Source organism: Crocuta crocuta, unplaced genomic scaffold (genome assembly GCF_008692635.1).
Source record: "Crocuta crocuta isolate KB4526 unplaced genomic scaffold, BGI_CrCroc_1.0 scaffold222, whole genome shotgun sequence".
NCBI classification, from domain to species: domain Eukaryota; kingdom Metazoa; phylum Chordata; class Mammalia; order Carnivora; family Hyaenidae; genus Crocuta; species Crocuta crocuta.
Genome location: NW_027528806.1, coordinates 1,271,096 through 1,292,929, shown reverse-complemented (window position 1 = coordinate 1,292,929; position 21,834 = coordinate 1,271,096). Strand labels below are relative to the sequence as shown.

At 36.5% G+C, this 21,834-nt stretch overlaps 1 long non-coding RNA gene across 1 annotated transcript in view; it reads right to left on the bottom strand.

The window, feature by feature from the left end:
* LOC144224701 (uncharacterized) overlaps nt 1-21,834 on the bottom strand; it is a 138,223-nt gene that overhangs the window by 51,854 nt on the left and 64,535 nt on the right. The window contains exon 2 of the long non-coding RNA XR_013333118.1: nt 7,831-7,959. This is a non-coding gene — a long non-coding RNA (uncharacterized LOC144224701). The remainder of the gene's footprint in view (nt 1-7,830; nt 7,960-21,834) is intronic.

The window sequence follows — 21,834 nt, the reverse complement described above, 5'->3', positions numbered from 1 at the left end:
CTGTATAAGTCCAGTACAGGCAACTCTATACAGACAGAAAGTAGATTACTGGTCTCAAAAGACTGAGAGAATTGAAGACAAATGAGAAATCACTATTCCTGGACATGGAGCATCTTTTTAGGATAATGAAAATGTTCCAAAATTGATTGTGGTATTGGTTGCAAACCTCTGTGAGTATGCTAAAAACTACTGAATCATATACTTAAAATGATGAATTTTATGGTATGTAAATTATATCTCAAGTTTTTAAATCCAAAACTTAATCATATTGGCAAAGTTATTTATTTGCTCTGTAAGAAAACATTTTTGCAGGGCCAAGGATTAGGAAGTAATCAAATTCTAGGGGCCAGTATTCTGCCTAGCACATTTGATTGTATGAAAGTAGCTGACTGAGACAATCAGACCTGAAGAGATGCTGCTGTCCTCGGTGAGTAGCCACACAGCCCTGAAGAATGTCGGGCTACTAAGTGAGGAAAACAAGTTACAGAGTAATGTACATAGCATGCACTCATTTTAATAAAAACAAACACTAACTATGTATGTATAAATTTGGATTTGGATTTGGATTTATATGTATGTTTGGGCATGCTTCATTTGTAGTCTCTATGGAGATGCATTTCTTCTTCCTAATTTCTTTACCCTGGCTGTTATTTCATTCTTTTCAGATGTTGTGAAGTCCCATGATGTACTGATCAGAGTCAGTGTAGCCTGTGTTTGTACAATTGGTGGTTATTTCTTTCCAGCTGTAGCAATGTTTATATTGTCCTTTATGATGTCCTTTGCAAAAGGCCTCCTCTACATGTCTAAAATCCTGCTGAGCTTTAAAATATGATCTCTCATACATTTCTTTTTTGAGTGCTCTCTCACTTCCAGCCAACAAAAATCTTAATTTTCACAGATTACAAGAAATTCTTCTTCAGCACTCTTGCTATACTTGTAGCCAAATCACTTGGATGCTTTTTAAAAGACATCATGGGCCTAAAGTTTTCACTTTAACACAAATTAATGGCAAAGAGACCACAGACCATGTCAGATAGAGATATAGCTTTGAAAATTTAAAAAGGAAAAGAATTGGCTCTCTGGCCATCATGTAAGCCAGAGAAAGCATGAAAAAGAACGCTGCTACTTACGGGCCTAAAACTAGAGAACAATATGACCCAGTCACTATTATTGGCTATAATCCTTTGATTGTGCTCTTTGAATTACCTGCATGACCCACCATAAGTAAGTAACCAAGTCAACAAATAAATAGTTCTTTTTTGTTACTACAATGGATCTGGCTAGCTACTAAAACACTTTGGTAAATGATCAACATCATAAACTATTAATGGTAGTAAGAGTGGGAATGTATTGGTCTGGAAATTGCAAACTTCTCAATGATTAACTCATATTACCCCATCAGTAAACCATTTAACTATTTGGCAAATGGCCCTTATAATACATACATAGGAAATTAACCATCTTGTGGTAGTCACACATGTAATCCCCAGCCTATGTGGACATACACTAAGACTGCACATGCTGATTACTTTTCCCTGCCACCAAAACTGTAAACTCTTCGCACATTAAACAGTACCAATTAAAAAAAAAAAACTATTTATAGCTTATTGCTAATTCCGTAATGCCTATCCTCCATTATTGAATATTTCATAGGAATTTAGTTATATTTATAAAAAATATTCTATCATTCAGTCATCTTTCCTCACAATAATATTGTGAGGTGGTTGTCTACAAGAAATAAGAAAAAGGAAATAAATCAGTGTCTTAAAATCTGCACCCTCCATGTTCATGGTAGCATTATTTATAATAGCAAAGTTACAGGAACAATCTAAGTGTCTATCCAAGGATGAATGGATAAACAAAATGTGGCATATATACACAATGGAATACTGTCCACCTGTAAAAAATATTCTGTAACTTGTGACAACAAGATGAACCTATAGGACATTATGCTCAGTAAAATAATCCAGACAAACAGGAAGCAAATACTGAATAATCTCATACAGTGGAATGGATCTTACATTGTGGAATTTATAAATGTGAACTCTATATTATTTCTTACAACTGGGTAACTGTAATTTGATTAAACTGTAATTTTTTAATGTAAAAAAAAAGAAATGAGAAAAAGATAAATTCAATTAAATTTGTCCATTGCCACCCCCCCTCCACAATTTTGGGTTAGAACTTAGCATCTTGGATACAAATTAGTTACAAATATCACCAAATCTCCCATTTTATAACATATCATATTAAAATAGCACAAACCAAATTTATAAGGAAGATGGTTTCACCTGCTTAGCATTCACTAAATGTTGCTTACTTGTCATCAACAAATCTAGATTTGTTAGTGCAGAAGTCAACAGAATTGCTTGCTCTGATTCAATTCCAAAATTTGCTGAATATGTATTAGATGATTGGAAACACAAAAGTAAAGACAGTGTCTCTACTGTCAGGTTTATTTGGGACACAGGCATGCATTCACTGAGAACTGGATCTGAGGGGTGAACAGGGTGATATGGAACCAAAAGGTAAGAGGTGGTTTATTCTATCTAGGACAGAGATAAGGAGGTGGGGGGCAGAGTTACAGAAGATTATCAGAATAGATAGCATTTAAGAAGACCTTGCCTTTCAAGAGAAGTAAGAATTTGAAGGAGAATGAAGGAAAGGACAAGACAGTAAGGGAAAAAAATAGAAATTAATATACGTACTTATAATAAGTCTAAAATTACATGGTATATTCTAGAATCTTAAGTGGAGAGCCAGTACATATTTATTAAAATGTTGTACTGGGAAAGATGGCAGAGCTCTTCTCTTATTCTTGAAGATTCGATTCATCATTAGAATCACTAATGTGTTCTTATGGAATGTATCTCTGACCTGTCCTTATGCACCAATGGAACTGGCAGAGGGCAGAAATGAAATAGACAGCAAAAGCAAAATGGGTGACAACCTATGGATACACTGAGTATACTAACCCAAGAGAACCCAGTGAGTGACTCTAGTAGGAGGTCTGTAGAAGGAGAAGAGGAGAAGAAAAAATCATAAAAAGGAGACAGCAAAATGGATCTCAGGGGTTCATGAAGGTAATGCAAGCAGTACTTTGGCCACTTGCCCTGCTAAAAATAGAAGCATCACCAGATACATTTGGAAGGACGTCAATGACCCTGAGCTCAGAGTTCAGGGAAGAATTCGTCAGTTAGAAATGTTTGGAGTCAAGGGTGAATGCCTTGCTTTTAACGAGAGCTAATGTGATGTAGTGTTTAAGAGTTTAGGTTCAGGCCACTACTTTTTGTTGAACTTTGAACAAACAACTTATGTCTTAGTACCTTAATTTCTAAAACAGGCAAAATAATAGTGTCTACTTCATAGAACTGATATATAGATTAGAGAGTTGATATATGTAAAAGTACTGTGAATAATCAGGATGTAGGCATAGAAATCAAACTCTGGGACTCTATTTTCAAATACGTTGGAAGTGCTAAAAGGTTAAAGAGGGGACCATGAAACAATCCAGAGATTAAGAAGAACAGGAAGCCTTTATCACTTCATAGGATTGGAAGGCAAAGAGAGGAAGAAGTTTTAACAAAGCCTAGGAGCTGGAGCTTTCTGGGAGAAACTGGAACCATGAGCCAGCCATAGACTTTTCTGGAAATCCTACTGCAAACATATAAGATAAGAGATACATCCTGGTTCCAACCAGGTCAGTAGCTCTCAGCCTAAGATTCTTTCTCCTTAAAAGGGGGATAATATCACCTCTCTCCAAGGATTTCTGTGTGCCATTTGAATAAGCTAATGGACATGAAAGCATTTGTATTATAAAATGTTACACATATATAAGATACTATTAATGACAATATATATAAAACTGTTCATTTTTAAACACACACATTTTTTGACCATTTGTCCTCACAGTAGAATAGAACTACAAGCAACTAGTACAAGATTCCATTTCTCCTCAATGAATAATGTGAACTGAGTATTAAGCCAAAAGAGGTGAGAACCAAGGAAACGTAAATGTAATGTTATGCACAAAATAAATATGATCTGCTGTGATTTCCTGACTTTCCAGTTAACCTCAGAGTAAGACACATCATGTTTAGAAAACTTAAGAAATGCAGAACCCTTAACTTGGAGTGTATTCTGTATTCATTTAACCCCATTATGGTACAGTATTTTATATACTTATGATTCAGTTATCTCATTTGAGATTTTGAGGGTGTATGTGTAAGTGCATGTACATTACCTTCAGCTTGGTTAAAGTGTTTTAAGAAACATATTCTGAAAAGGGATAGGTGTGGTTTTTGTTTATACTTATGTATTGTCTTTAATAATAATAAGTATTAAGTTAACGTACACAGTTCAACTTCTTATCTTTCTCTTCTCTGGCTGAGCTGAGATTTGCTTTTACAGGTTCTGTGTCTCTGTATTATCCATTTCATTTGGAGAACCATAAATCTTTGGTCCCATTGATTTCAGGGGCAATTAATCCTTGGTCCTCCTGTATAACCACAACGCTAGTGCTGCCGTCTTCAAGACTTTCATCTTTTGACCCATTATAACTCACAAACTGTTTCACATTTTAACCTAACTTATAGTTTGGCCTTGGTGATTCTGCAATTAGATGAATTAATAATCAGGTGACCACATATCCAAGGTTCTTGGAACCCTCCCAGTTTATGCCTGTTGTTCCTACATAATTATTTATAGCTTCCCCTTTCATTCCCATAAGTGTCCTGGTTTGGATAATAAATTATATGGTCACACATTAGTAAGTGTCTCAAAAGCAGAAACAGTATGCACTCTGTGATAATAGTGTGCCCAGAATTTTATAAACAAAGCTCCATACAAATGTAAGCTATTGTTATCATTTTCTATGCAATATCCTGGTATTAATTTTATCTGCAGAAAAACAGAACAGATTGAAGGAGTTCCCTATCTCACTTGTAGCAGGAAGGCTGAGATCTGCTCAAGAAATATAATATTCTAAGGTCTCAGTTTCTCCATATGCAAAATGAAGGGGCTGAATTACATTATCCCTATGGTCCATTCCAATCAAACATAGCCTGCCTTCCACATCTTCCTGTTTCCTACACAGCACACCTGAAATTGCATACTCTCTCCAGAGATACCTGGGACCCTCCATATTGTCTGATTCTTCACCCTAACCCTGACATTTATCTAAAGGGCTCCCTATACACAGAGGAATCTTGACCACAAAACCATATTTAAAGAATTGTAAGTTTCAAACTTTATAAATTTTGCTCTTTTTTCCCTTAAAACTCTAGACTTTTGTTACTTTTGGCATACCATACATCCCTGAGAACAATCAGATCCAGCTTAGGGATGCTCAGCCTTATTTGTGCCTTGACAATTTCTTCTCTTGCTATCATCCAGCTAAGGGTAGACCTACTTATAGAATGGTATTTCTTTCAAGGTTAGAAAAAATTTTAACAGGCTATTTACTCTATCAATTCTGATTTCCTTTTTCTTTGATCCCCTCTTCCTTCTCGTCACTATTTCTTCTTCCCACATGACCTTCCTGTTATTGGATAAAACAATTTGATGAATTAAATCTCACTAATGTATAAAAATACTTAATATTCTATTTTCCTAGAAATGTTTATATTTTTAGAGAAAGTAAAAATAGCAAAATGCTTAGAATAGAGAAATTTGCTGATAGCACAAAGATTAAATTACATTAGCTGCCAGAGTTCTTTGCATACTGTAGGCTCTCAGTAAACACTAGTTGGTATGTATGTGAGGTGACAAAAAAATAAAAGAAAATCTTCTGAAGCAGAGGAAGGTGAATATTTCTTAGGCAGAAATTCTTCCAGATATGTCCAAATATCTCAAAATAACAAAAGAACATATGTTCACTAGTAGTAATAAGTTATATGTAGCTTTAATTTTAAGATGTGGTGAAAGGGAGAAATGGCATTGGAAAAACCTGTAGAGGTCAAATGGGATCCAGAGTTGGAAGTAACTTTCATACCATGCCATCATGTATCAGATTAAGACATTTAACAGTTCTAGGAATGTAGGCTAGATGTAGAGTTCTGATATGGTAAAATCACTATGCCATCAGTATGTAGAATATACTAAAGGCAGAAGACTCTGTACCCAGGAATTCTATTTAGAAGCCTACAGCATTTATCTAGGATACCCAGTGAGACTGGGACTTATAATAAACACCCATATGGGGACAGTGAATAGGGCTGGATTGAGAAATCTTCCAAGTATAAATTCTATAGGATTTTATAAACAATAGATATTGGGAACAGGTAATGGTAATGAGAAGAATTGGACATATACTGAATTTAATGTTTTAAATATGGGAAACTACATGGGAAAAACTCATAAGTGAGATAAGAAATATAGGAAGATATTGGGAAGAGAATTTGGACAATGAATTCAATTTTAAAGATACTGAATTTGATTTGAAGATGTCTCTTATAGCTATAAATAGAATCTGACACTTGGAATAGAAATCAAAGCCAGAAGAATTAGACAGTTGCTGATATTATAAAACCGCCCTGGAGTATGTAGAGAAAGTAAAGAAGACCTGAAGATGGAGCATTAGAGAACACTGGCACTTAAAGAGAGTATCCTAAAGCCATATATGACAAACCTATAATTTATATCTCTTTCAATGATGAAAAGCTGAAAGCATTTCTTCTATGATCAGGAACAAGAAAAGGATTCCCACTTCTGTCACTTTTATTCTACATACTACTGAAGTCCTAGCCAGGATGATTATGCAAGAAAAAGAAATAAAGGTATCTAAATCATAAAGGAAGAAGTAAAATTGTCTGTATTTGCAGATGACATGATACTATACAAGGAAACCTTAAAGACTCCACCAAAGAGCTGTTAGGATTAATAAATAGACTTAGTAAAGTTGCAAGATATAAAATCAATATAGAACAAACAGTTGTATTTCCAAACACTAACAATGAACAATCAGAAAGAGAAATTAAGACAATTTCTTTTACAACAGCATCATAAAGATAAAATACTTGGAATAAATTTAACCAAGGAGGTGAAAGACTTTTACACAGAAAACTATAAAACAGTGATGAAAGAAATAAAAGAAGACACAAGTAAACAAAGATATTTTGTGCTCATGGACTAGAAGAATTAATATCATTAAAATGCCCATACTACCCATATTAATATAAATTAAAAAATGAATACATAAGTAAATGGGGGAGGGAGAGAATAGACAAATCTCCTGTACAGATTTCCAAATAATTTATGTAGATAATCAGTCCTCAAAGATGTAGAGTTTAATCCCCTATTCCTTAAGCATAAACTATACATAGTAACTTTCTTTAAAAGAATACAAAATGGGGGGCACCTGGTGGCTCAGTCAGCTAAGCATCTGACTTGGGTTCAGGTCATGATCTCGTGGTTTGTGGGTTTGAGCCCCACATTGGGCTCTGTGCTGACATCTCAGAGCCTGGAGCCTGCTTCAGATTCTGTCTCTCTGTCTCTCTGTCTCTCTTTCTCTCTCTGCCCCTCGTCTTCTCATGCTCTGTCTCTCTCTCTCAAAAATAAACATTAAGAATTAAAAAAAAAAAAAAAAAAGAATACAGAATGGAATAAGGGGAAGGGGAATGAGTAACAAGATGGAGAAACCTGGCAAACACTACCAGGAAATCAAAGTAACATCAACAGTGTAAGTCGTGCTTGATATATGTACTACGTACTCTTGATATATGATGAGAATGACACTTTACTTCTGTGGTCATCTTCCCAAAACCCGTAACCCCAGTCTAATCATGAGAAAATGTCAGGCAAACACAAACAGAAAAACATTCTAGAAAATACCTGATCAGTACTCCTCAAAACTGTCAAGTTAATCAAAAGCAGGAAAGGTCTGAGACACTGCCAGAGTCGAGAAGAGGGCTATGGAGACATGATGGTGGTGATATGTAAGGCAGTATCCTGGGTGGGATCCTGGAACAAAAAAAAGGACATTAGGTTAAAAAAAGGGAAAGCTTGAGTAAAATATGGACTTTATTCAACAACAATTGTGTCAATACAGTGTTCGTTAATTGTGACAAATGCACTGTATTAATGAAATTTGTTAATAATAAGGATATATGGGTGGTGGGGGGGGGAGAGGTATATGAGAGCTCCATACATTCTTTGCAACTTTTCTATGAAGTCAAGACTGTTCTAAAATAAAAAGTTTTATTAAAAGAAATTCTAGAATTCTGTCCAACATATAGTAGGTTCAAAATTATTGGGAACTGTATTATCATTAATGGTGCTATTAGTTACGGGAAAGAAAGTAAAGGAAAATAAGTACCTTCACTGCTCTGCTCACCAAATCCATTCACTATACTGACACCCTTACTTAGTAACTAGTAATGTCAGCTGCAGTAGTTACATTTACTCATCATAATGATTCCCATTTATTGAGCCTTTATTAGAGGCTGAGTATATGAATTATCTTAATACTCAAAAACCCTCATGAGATTTGTACTGTTATTATCCCAACTTTACAGATGGGAGAATAACAAACTCAGAGAGCCTAAGAGAAGCTTAAAGAAGCTAAGTAATTTGCCTAAGGCCTATGGCTAAGAAGTGAAAATTTTTGAGCTCAAGAAGTTTGCTGTTAGCACCTATACTCTAACTGGTCTGTTAAACAGACCTATACATGTGGATATGCCTGCCTCCACCATACACACGCATACTGCATTATTCATGCACTTTCCTCTTTATGCTACTATTAGGATCAGCATTCTCTCCAACCACTTCTTTTCTGTTTGCAAATACACAGATGAACTCAGGACACAATGTATCAGATCATTCCTAAACACGGGGTCTTGCCCAAGCCCTCAGTGCTGTGACTCAAGTCCATTTCCTTATTACTAATTCTACTACAAGGTAATATTTAAACTTGATTGAGTTCACAATTATTTTCCCTTTGAGGAATACACTGAAAGCAACAGCCTTCCCTGTAGACAGAAGCTAATTCAGTGACAGCACCACTGTGTCCACCCTCTTTTTCATACCCTCATTGCCCACTCATTGCTTTAATTCATTGAAGCAAGAGGCTAAAGAAAGAAAGCATTATTTCCCTTAGAAAGGCAAGTCTATAGTGAAGCTCACTTTCTGTCTTCATGTTAAACTGAGAACACACGTTACTGGAAGCAAGGATTTTTCTGTTCATGTGCAGCAACACAACCTTCCAGTTTTCATAAATCTAAAGCAATCTTTTTTATTTTCTATAATTAGGCCATAAGTGAGTCCATGCCAGCCTGACTCACTCAGCTACCTATGTGCTGTGGCTGGAGTGTCACTGTTCCATAACTGGGGTACTGAGTGCTTTTGTTAGGGCCTGATGCATAAATAGAACAAAGAAAAAGATCTTTCTCAGAGAAAACCTTGAAAGCCAGGGAATGATAACCTTTCTCACACTGAGGCCTGGGGGAGTGGTAAACTGGCAAACAAATCCAGGTCCTTCCTAGGGCTTTCCTGGCTTCAAAGGGACTCGGGCCCACATGAATTCCTTACTAGGAACTGCTGGACAATGTCAAAAGTCCCCAAACAACTCCTTATACCATTATATAGCTGCATAGGTTCTTAGTTTACTTCCATAGTAGACAGCAAATAACCTAGCCTACGACCTCTTCTATAATCAACTACAAGAAACCTTGGAAGAGGTTAGAGAACTTAAGGAGCCATTTGCATATCCTCTAGGGTTATTCCTCATTTGACAAGGGGGAGGCTTGAAGAAAGATGCTTCTGTCTGACTGACAGGAAGTAGAGCACACAGGAAACCGTAATTCTCCCGTTTGGAATGGGTGCCACATTTTCTTCTTCCCCTCCCCTTCCCTCTGAAGCCTTCCCTAACCTAAAACGTTCTTATCACTTCTCTATTGGCATCCCTTCGCTAATAAGTCTCATAATCACATAGTCACCTCTATTAGTTTGTGCCTCGTTCTCCAGTTTCCTGTTTCATTTTCCTGTGGTAACACTTAATACCCTCTGCCTTGTGGTACAGCCCAGGGTGACCATACAGTCTGCATGTGTGACTAGACCGTAAATCCTCTAATATAAGGGATTCAGTACCCTGCTCCCCACAGGGTCTCGCATATTGCTCAAAAATCCTCGTTGAACCAAGAAGTTGCAAGTGCTTTTTATAAGCCCTTTTCATCAAATATGTCAATAAATTCTTGAAGAACCAGACACAGCTGTTTCTTTGGAAATAGCTCTTCCCAGTACACTATTTCCTTCTTCCCATTTAGCAACAAATTCATAAATAAACACACACATGCATGCGTGCACGCGCGCGCGCGCACACACACACACATTCATACCTTGAGGTTTAAGCAAAATTATCAACCAATCAATTAATAAATATTTCATGAGTTATACTCAGTAAGACCCCAGACTTGTTGCTCATTGATACATGTTATCTTTCTGATACAGGTACATTTAAAGAATGAAAAAAGCAAGAACAACAACAAGAAAACTGTAAGTGGCCAAGAAAGCAAAACCTATTCTCTTAGACCTGGAATTCCAGGAAGTAATCCTAACATTGTCTTCCTATAAGGATTCATGATTACAAATAAATACTCTAACCAGGCTCTCAGTTAAATCCATCTTACACAGGTATTCTTTACAAAATATTTACTGAATTCTTACTATGAACCACATAGTATTCTAGGAGTTGGACATAAAAATCTTTCCATAATACATGGAAACATACAATAAACAACTCACGTATACACGTAAGAGGTCAGGAAGAAAGTAAAATATAGCAGATCAGGGGACAGAAGGAGCATATCTAACAACCAGGGAAGGTTTGTAGAGGTTTTTAGTTGTTGTTGTTGTTATTGTTAAAGAGGAACTTGCTATTAAATTTACATTTCCTTAAAAACATACTTTCTCCAACCCTTACCACTCTAGGAAGGAACAGAAAACCCTCTCCATTTGGTGGATTCCATGTAAAAGCCTGAGGTGGTGAGGATAAAGTATAAAAATACTATGTACAAAGGTAAAGAAAGTATCTGCTGTTACCTTAATGTTCAGATACCCCCGCCTCAGGCCCCTTTTGCTCCTTTTGAAAAAAGCCCCTGGGAATCCATTCGAGTAGAGAACAAGCTCTTCCTCTGGAGGGACACTCAAACCCCAACATGACATTAAGTAACTAAAGAAGAAAGAAAATGGATAGTACTTCATATTCTAGCAATGGGAGGGGATTTGCCCTTTTATTGTCAGCTTGTATGAAGTGAAAGCTGAGCCATGTAAATATATGATGGAAGGGCATTTGAATTAGAAGAAATAGCAAATGTAGAGTCCCTTATATGTTCAGGACATTTAAGCAAGAGCAATGGAATCAGTATGCCGGAGAGGAGAAAAAATAAGATAGAAACAGAAAGCAGATGGTCTAGGGCCCTGCATAGTGAATGATCCTTTAGAAACTTGCATTAATATTATCCCTCCACAAAAAGGAAAGGCTTGAAATAAATTAAAACCAAAGGAGGAAGGGAGGCAAAAAGAAAGAGAAAGGGAAAAAATCCTAAAACTACAGGCAGCTTTGCTTCTTTGTTGTTAATGGATATGCTAATTTCATTTCAGGTAGAAACTTGTTAAAATCTCTCATATCACCTCTCTTATATCCCCCTTTCTTTCTAACTGTAATGTCACTGTCTTCTGATTGTCTTCATCTATGGCCAGAATTATTTACAATCCCTCCAGATTGGCTTCCCTCTTCATTTTAGCCCCCTTTAACACAACCACATTGCTGTCACAACAATCTTTCTAAAATCCACATCTTACCATGCTTCTCTCACCCTATCAGAGGCTTCCTTCTAATTTTCTTTTTCTAATCCAAGTACCCCACCCTCTATACCAAACTGTAATTCCCACTCTAGATTTAGTGGTTATTCCCTGAACACACTAGGCATTTCCACACTTTTATCCATATGTCACCTGGAATGCTTTCCCAATATCTCTTACTCATTCTATACATGCAACTCAACTCTCCTAACCTCCATAAATTTTAACTACATCCCCATGTATCTTCTATCCCCATGGAACAATTAACCTTTCTCTCATATGCTTATATGACACCTTATGTCACTACATTAGCCTTTATCAACCAATCAATGTTGTGCTTATTATGTGGCTTTCTTCCTACCTACTGTATGAATTCTTTATCAAAAACATTGTACTCTTCATTTTTATATCCCAAGTTATTAGCAGAATAACATAGATAAAAAGATACTTAATATTTACTGAATTAAAAAACAAAATAGGAAATGAGATGAAAATGGGGAAAGTCGCAAAGCATAATCAGAAAACAAGAGAAATCAAGATGGTAAAGAGATTTACAAAGTCAGCAGAGAGAAAAAAAATTATAAAATATTAAAGCCAGGACAAATTTTTGTAATATTTTTTAATCGCCAATTTTAGCAAATGATACAATTGGGATTCAGAGTACTTAAGCAGCAAATGATTAGAAGAGCTTGAAAGTTTCAATGTTTGATCCACAAGCATTAGAGAATAACACAAACTACAGATAAAAAAGCACCTATAGATCATCCTGCACAACTGTACACTGTGACTCTCTGAGATGGAAAAAGGTTGGAGAAATTTCAATTTACCATTAAGTTCATTTCAACGGTAATATTTTTCCTCTTACTTGAATTTTTTTATGTGAGAACTTTACCCTCCTTCATGTACCTTATTACATGTATATTGATTTACCATTTCACAGTCTATGAAACATTAAAATATCATTTCGCCAGATTCTCATAGCAGTCTTTTAAATCTTTGGTTTCAATTAGATATCTTTTCCTTCACTAGTCTATGACCTCCTATAAATATGAAAGATCATTTAAAATATCAGTCAAATAGGCAGCTGAAAAGACTATCTGTGTTTGTGTGATTTAACACAGATGCACTGAAGAGTGTACTTCAGAAGCATAGGGTTTTGGTGCTAGCCCTGCCAACCTCAGGCTCAGTGTCACTTCACCTAGGTTTATGTGCATCTGGAAGTCAAGGAGGCTTCACCAGATCAGTGGTTTCCAAACCTGGCTAGGCATCACAATTACCTAGAGTCTTTAATAAATCTAATAGCCTAGATCCTTCTCCCAGAACATATCACAGGGTGAGGACCAGATATCTGTATTTAAAAGCTTTCCATGAGGAAGAGTTAAGATGGTGGAAGAGTAGGGGAACCCTAGTCATCTCTTATCCCTCAAACACAGCTAGATAAATATCAAATTTTTCTCAACACCCAAGATATCAATCTTATGACTGAAAGAACAAAACTTCAAGTCTACGAGTAGAATCGTGGCAGGTAGGAATTGTGGAGCATTGATCTGGGAGAGATAAGAACTGGGTACTGCAGATGCTGCAGAGGGGAGGGATCCCTGCTTACAGAGACTATTGCAAGGTATTATAAGCAGAAGAGAGCAAACTCTGAAGTTTTANAGGTCCTTTATCCATTTGGAGTTTATTTTTGTGCATGGTGTGAGAAAATGATCTAGTTTCATTCTTCTGCATGTTGCTGTCCAATTCTCCCAACACCATCTGTTAAAAAGGCTGTCTTTTTTCCATTGGATATTCTTTCCTGCTTTGTCAAAGATCAGTTGGCTGTATACTTTTGGGTCCACTTCTGAGTTCTCAATTCTGTTCCATTGGTCTATGTGTCTGTTTTTGTGCCATGAAGTTTTAGAAGTCTGCCACTGTTGGTATTGTGCCTGACTTAGAGGTGCTCCTGTGGGAAGGAGAGTGGAGACCTGGAGCAGGCAGTGTGGTCACGCAGGGAGGAATGGTTCTCCTGCTCCGAGTACATTTGGGAGTGGCAGCAAGGCTTCGTTGGGGACAGAAAAATGAGTGGCACAAACATGCTGCACTGTTCCCAGGCACAGGAGCAGGTCACAGACTGTGGGCAGCGATTCTTGATACTAGCTTCCTGCTCCACTTTGCCATAAACTCCAAACCACTGCAGGGTCATGTCATCACTTTCCTGGGACTGGTTGGGAAAAGCTCACCAAGACCCACCTCCAAAGGATCAGCACAGGAGGTGCACTGAGACCTTAAAATTTGGAGTTTAGAAACTCATCCCCGCACCTGAGAAAGAATACCTCAGACACAGGCAAAGTGAAGGCAGGGGTCTGACAGAAGCTGGGGACACAAGAGGGGTGATTGCTTGCTCCTCTATGAGGGCTTCCTGAAGAGTAGTGGGTAGGAACTCTCCACTCCACAGAGGAGAGAGCAGGGTGAAACCATTAACCCCCAGCTCTACCCACCATCAACACTGTCCTATCTCAGTGAGTTAAACAGCACCACCAAGTGGCGACTGGAGCTGCATATAACAAGCCCCACCCTGCTGGCACACTGCAGGTGCATCTCTACCAGGGCAAGTGGGCCTGAGAAGCAGTGCAACAGGTCCTTCGCTCGGAAGACGAGCACTAACATCTCACACACACCAAGTCTACTGATCATAGTGCTGCAAAGCTTCAGTTCTATAGGAAATAGGATCTAAGTTGCTTTTTATGTTTATAATTTAAAAATTTTAATATATATATTTTGCTGTTATTTTTTTTGGATCTTTCTTTTAACAGGCAGATCAAAACACACCTAGGATTTAGCTCTTTTTTTTTCTGGGAAAAATGATTATAAAACAGAGGAATTCACCCTAAACAAAAGAACAAGAGGTAGAAGTAATAGCTAGGGATTTAATCAGTACAGATATAAGTAAGATGTCTAAATTAGAATTTAAAACAACAATTACAAAAATACAGGTGGGGCTTGATAAAAGCATAGAAGACACTAGAGAACCCCTTCCTGCAGAGATAAAAGAACTAAAATCTAGTCAGGCTGAAATTACAAATACTATACTGAGATGCAAACTTGAATGGATGCCATAACAATGAGGATGAACTAAACAGAGGAACGAATCAGTGATAGAAGATGAGGAAAGAATCCTGAAAGCAGCAATGGAACTAACCTACAAGTAAGACAGATCAGGTTCACAGCAGATCTGTCCACAGAAACTCGGCAGGCCAGAAGAGAATGGCATGATGTATTCAACGTGCTGCATGGGAAAAATACACAGCCAAGAATACTTTATCCAGCAAGGCTATTATTCAGAATGGAAGGAGAGATAAAAGAGTTTCCAAAACAGAAACTAAAAAGAGTTCATGATCACTAAACCAGTCCTGCAAGAAATACTAAAGGGGACTCTTTGAGTGGGGCAAGAAGGACCAAAAGCAACAAAGACTAGAAAGGAACAGAGAACACTGTCAGAAACGCCAACTGTACAGGTAACACAAGATACTAAATTCATATCTTTCAATAGTCACTCTAAATATAAACATACTTAATGCTCCAATCAAAAGACATAGAGTGTCAGAATGGATAAAAAAAAAAAACAAGACCATCCTGCCTATAAGAGACTCAATTTAGGCCTAAAGAAACCTGCAGATTGAAACCGAAGGGATGAGGAACCATCTATGATGTTAATGGATGTCAAAAGAAACCTGAAGTAGCCATACTTACATCAGACAAACTGGATTTTAAAACAAAGACTGTAACAAGAGATGAAGAAGGGCATTATATCACAAATAAGGGATCTATCCATTAAGAAGATCTAACAATTGTAAATATTTATGCTCCCAACTTGAAAGAACCCAAATGAATAAATCAATTAAAAAATATAAAGGAACTCATTGATAATAATACACAATAGTAGGGGACTTTAACACCCCACTTATAGCAATGGACAGATAATCTAACCAGAAAATCAACAAGGAAACGATGGCTTTGAATGACACACTGGACCAAATGGACTTAACAAGATATATTCAGAATACTATATCCTAAAGCAGCAGAATACACATTTTTCTTAAGTGCACATGGAATATTCTCCAAAACAGATCACACATTGGGTCACAAATCAGCCCTTAACAAGTGAAAAAAGATCGAGATCATTCCATGCATATTTTCAGAACAAATGCAATGAAACTTGACATTAACCACGAGAAAAAAATTTGGAAAGCCCTCAAATACATGGAAGTTAAAGAACATCCTCCTAAAGAATGAATGAGTTGACAAGGAAATTAAAGAATAAATTAAATAGTACATAGAAGCAAATGAAAATGAAAACATGACAGTCCAAACCCGTTGGGAAGCTTTCCTGGTAGTCCTAAGAGGGAAGTATATTGCAATACAGTCTACATGAAGAAGCAAGAAAAGCCTCAAACACACAATCTACTTTACATCTAAAGGAGCTAGAAAAAATAACAGTAAATAAAGCCTAAAGCCAACAGAAGAAGGGAAATAATAAAGATTAAAGCAGAAATAAATGATATAGAAACAAAACAAAACAAAAAGTCAGCAGAACAGATCAACAAAATTAAAAGCTGGTTCTTGAAAGAATTAATAAAACTGATAAACCTCTAGTCAGACATATCAAAAAGAAAAGAGAAAGGACCCAAATAGATGAAATCACAAATTAAAAAGGAGAGATCATAACCAACACCACAGAAATATAAACAATTATTAGAGAATTCTCTGAAAAATTATATGCCAACAAACAGGGCAATCAGGAAAAAAATGGACAAATTCCTAGAAACGTACAAACTACCAAAACTAAAATAGGAAGAAATAGAAAATTTGAACAGACCTATAATCAGCAAATAAATTGAATCAACAATCAAAAATTTCCCAACAGACAAAAGTTCAGGGCCAGATGGCTTCCCAGGAGAATTCTACCAGACATTTAAAGATAGGTGAATACATATTCTTCTCAAATTATTCCAAAAACTAGAAATGGAAGGAAAATTTCCAGACTCATTCTATGATGCCAGACTTACCTCAATTCCAAAACCAGTCAAAAACCCCACTAGAAAGGAGAATTACAAGCCAATATCCCCCATGATCCATGGATGCCAAAATTCTCAACAAAATACTAGCAAATCGAATCCAACAGTGCATTAAAAGAATTATTCACCATGATCAAGTGGGATTTATTCCTCAGGTGCATGGGTAGTTTAATATTCACAAATCTATCAACATTATACACCACAATTAAAAGAAAGGCTAATGACCATATGATCCTCTCAATAGAGACTGGAAAAATCAGTTGACAAAATATAATAAGCATTCTTGATAAAAATCCCTCAACAAAGTAGATGAAACATACCTCAACATCATAAAGGCCACATACAAAAGACCCAGCTAATATCATCCTCAATAAGGAAAACCTAAGAGCTTTTCTTCTACAGTCAGAAACAAGAGAGGGATGTCCACTCTCATGATTACTATTTAACATAGTAATGGAATTCTTAGCTTCAGCAAGCAGACAACAAAAAGAAATAAAAGGCATCCAAATTGGCAAGGAGGAAGTCAAACTTTCACTATTGGCAGACAGCATGATACTCTATGCAGAAAACCCAAAACATTCCACCTAAAAGTTGCTAGAACCGATGCATGAATTCAGCAAAGCTGCAGGATATAAAATCAACATACAGAAATCTGCTGCATTTCTATACACCAATAATGAAGCAGAAGAAAGGGAAATCAAGGAATCAATACTATTTATAATTGCACCAAAACCCATAAGGTACCTAGGAATAAACCTAACCAAAGAGGTAAAAGATCTGTACTCTGAAAACTATAGAAAACTTACGAAGGAAATTGAAGATGACACAAAGAAATAGAAAAACATTTCATACTTATGGATTGGAAGAACATTGTTAAATGTCTATACTACCTAAAGCAATCTACAAATTGAGTGCAATCCCTATCAAATTACCAGCAGCACTTTTCACAGAGCTAGAACAAGCAATCCTAACATTTGTATGGGACCACAAAAGACCCTGAATAGCCAAAGCAATTATGAAAAAGAAAAGCAAAGCTAGAGTCATGATTCTGTACCTCAAGCTATACCAAAGCTGTAGTCATCAAGATAGTATGTTACTGGCAAAAAAACAGACTCATAGGTCAATGGAAAAGAATCAAAAATCCAGAAATAGACCCACAACTATGTGGTCAACTAACATTTGATAAAAAAGAGAAGACTATTCAATGGAAAAAAGAAAGTCTCTTCCACAAATGGCATTGGGAAAACTGGACAGCAACATACAGAAAAAGAATGAAATTGAACCACTTTTTTAAAACATACACAAAATATAAATTAAAATGGATGAAAAATCTAAACGTGAGATAGGAAACATCAAAATTCTAGAGGAGAACACAGGAAGCAACCTGTTTGATCTTGGTTGGAGCAACTTCTTACTAGAAACGTCACCCAAAACAAGACAAACAAAAGCAAACATGAATTATTGGGACTTCATCAATATAAAAATACTTCTGTACAGTGACAGAAACAATCAACAAAACTAAAATAGAGCTTATAGGAGTGGGAGAAGATATTTGCAAATGGCGTATCTGATAGAAGGTTGGTATCCAAAATCTATAAAGAACTTATGAAACTCAACACTCAAAACACAAATAATCCAGTGAAGATATGGGCAGAAGATGTGAATAGACATTTTTCCAAAGAAGACATCTAGGTGGCTAACAGACACATGAAAAGATGCTCAACATCACTCACCATCAGGGAAATACAAATCAAAGCCATGATGAGATACAAAGCCATCACATCTGTCAGAGTGGCTAAAATTAACAACACAAGAAACAACAGGTATTGGCAAAGATACAAAGAAGGGAAACCCGCTTCCCCTTTTGGTAGGAATGCAAACTGGTGTAGCCACTATGGAAAACTGTATGGAGGTTCTTCAAAAGCTAAAAATTGATCTACCCTATGATCCAGCAATTGCACCAACAAGTATTTACTCAAAGGATACAAAAATGCAGATTCAAAGGTGTACATGTGCCCCAATGTTTACAGCAGCATTATCAACAATAGCCAAACTATGGAAAGAGCTCAAATGTTCATCGACTGATTAATGGATAAAGAAAATGTGGTGTGTGTGTGTGTATACACACACACAGATACATATATACCACACACAGTATTACTCAGCCATCAAAAAGAATGAAATCTTGCCATTTGCAACGATCTGAATTGAGCTGCAGTGTATTATGCTAAGCAAAATAAGTCAGACAGAAGAAAAATACCATATGATTTCATTCAGATGTGGAATTTAAGAAATAAAACAGATGGAAAGGGGAAAAAAGAAAAAAAGAGAGAAGGAAACAAACCATTAGAGACTCTTAAAGACAGAGAACAAACTGAGGATTGATGGAATGAGGAGTTTGGGAGGTGGGCTAGATGGGCAATGGGTATTAGGAGGGCACTTGTTATGATGAGTAATGGGCGTTGTATGTAAGTGATGAAGCACTGAATTCTACTCCTGAAACCAATATTGCATTGTACATTAACTAACTATAATATAAATAAAAATTTGACAAGTAAAATAAAATAAAACAAAAGCTCTCCACGTGATTTTGATGAGCTGTCAGGTCTGGAAATCTCAAACCAGATGATGTTTTGACTCTTTGTTAGCTCTAAAACTATGAATAAACCATGTTTATCTTTTGTTTCCATCGCTATCTGTGCCAGTTAGTCTTAGACTCAGACATTGGGTTCCTTGCTGTAGCCTGGAGAAAACAGACTTGAGATGGTAAGACTAGTTAGACTTCAGAATTAATGTCTTTGTTTATATTCTAATCAACAGGACCACATAGTAGTCTTCTTTCCTTTTTTATCTAGGAGTAGCCTTAAGTGAAAGAACTCATTGATTTTCCAGAAGAATCTATATGTTCTCAGTAATGTATAGGTTTATTACTATTTTGTCATCTGCTAACATTGCCAGTTGGACTCCAAAAGCCATTTAGAATACTGAAGAAACCCAGTATCTGTGTCTCATTTAACAAAATACACTTAAAAAAAAAAAAAACAGATAAAATCAAGGATGTGGTTTTCAACAAGTTACTGATCTCAGATGGTGTTAAAGAAGAAGATAACAACACTTACCTGGCAAGGGAGATACCATGATCAAGACGAAAACAACAAAGATCAGGAGAGATACTTCACTATTACAAATTAAGAACCTTTAGTTTTTATTTGTTTAGTTTTAGCTTTCATTTCTGTTGAAATAGTGATTTTAAGCTTCTGGAAAACTGAACTAATAACCTAAGTCAAAAAGAGTAATGTATTATGGGTGCATGGGTGATGGTTAGGTCAAGATTCTTAATCTACTCTACAAAACAGCCTTGTCCTAAGTCCATACCACAGGGCTAATCTTTTACCATTTCTGCCATTGCCAGTAATTACAAAATAGTCTCCTCCTTCCAGTACCCCAGGCCGATGCCTTTTTGAATTTGGATCATTCTGCACTTACTCTGCAGCTATCTCTTTGTTATTAATTCCTGGCCCTTTATGAACAGGACACTTCCCTAAGCAACCCTACAGTGCCTTTCCCTGGGAACCAAAACATTCTGAAGTGATTTTGTTTTCTCCTGCTTCCCTGAAATTAATTCTATCTGAATTCTAGATGCAGAAATAAGACCCCACCTTTATTTTGCCCTAGCCAATTACCTTTTGCACATTCTGATTCTTTTGTTTGACTAGCCAGTCTTCTTAGTTAGTTCCTATGGCTGATCAATTATACTTTTAGATATGTTAAAATTGCTCACCTATTTTTTTCTGGGCTAGTTTCTTAAATAGCCAAATACTCAGGATTATACTATTTACCTCATTCTGTGTCTACTTTTTCCTTCTCTCACATGACACCTTTTCCCAATGCCCTTCAAAGAATAATGAGGTCCCTCCCAAGGAACTTACTTACTCCCTTTTGTGGACTGAATGTTTATATTGTCCCCCAGTTCATATAGTAAAGCCCTAACCCCCAATGTGATGGTGTTTGGAGGTAGGGCCTTTGAGAGATAATTAGCTTTAAATGAGGTTATGGTGNAATCTGGAAGGATTCACAAGAAACTAGTAAAAATCTTTACTTACAGATGATAAAGGAAGTAAAATGATGGGGGAAGCGGTGGAGACATTTTCCAATATTTATTTTGTTATGCTATTTTAAGTTCTGAACCACACAAATGCATTTTCTATTTAAAATACAAATGTAAATGAGAATAAATTAAATGCATATCCCTCGGTTCCACCAATCATACCACCAGGAACTTATCCTACATGTATGTTCTTATGTATGTTCAAAAATACCACCAAGAATGTTCACTGCAGCTTTATACCAATGGCAAAAGACTGGAAATGACCTTATTGTTTATTAAATGTAGACTGGTTAAGTGAATTAAGTTATGTTCATACAGTGAAACACGATGCAGATGTTACCAAAAAGTGTGAAATGTTTTGATAAAAGATACTTAGTAAAAAATAATGCAGGAAAAAAAATAAATGAGGTTATGGTGATAAGGCCTCTGATATCATTAGTGTCCTTATAAGAAAAAGAAGACACCTAAGCTCACTTTCCTTCTGAAGCTGCATGAAAAAGAGGTCATATGACTACAAAAGGTGATGCAGCAGCCTACAGGCCAGTAAAAGGGGCCTCAGAATGAAACCTACTTTGCTGACACTTTGATCTTGGACTTCCCAACCTCCAGAACTGTGGGAAATAAATTTTTGCTTAAGGCACCCATCTGTGGTACTGTGATGGCTTCCCAAGCCGACTAAGACACTCCCATCACCCTCTCCATTAAGAAAACTTTGAATGATTGCTTCCTATGCCATCATCACCATTGACCATCTTGAGGGGTGAGTCTCCGTGCTCAGGGGTCTGTGTTTACCAGGAAGGGAACAAAGGAGAGAAGTCTTCCCAGCATCACCTCATCACCTCTAGCATTTTTTGCTAGACATTCTATTTAAAC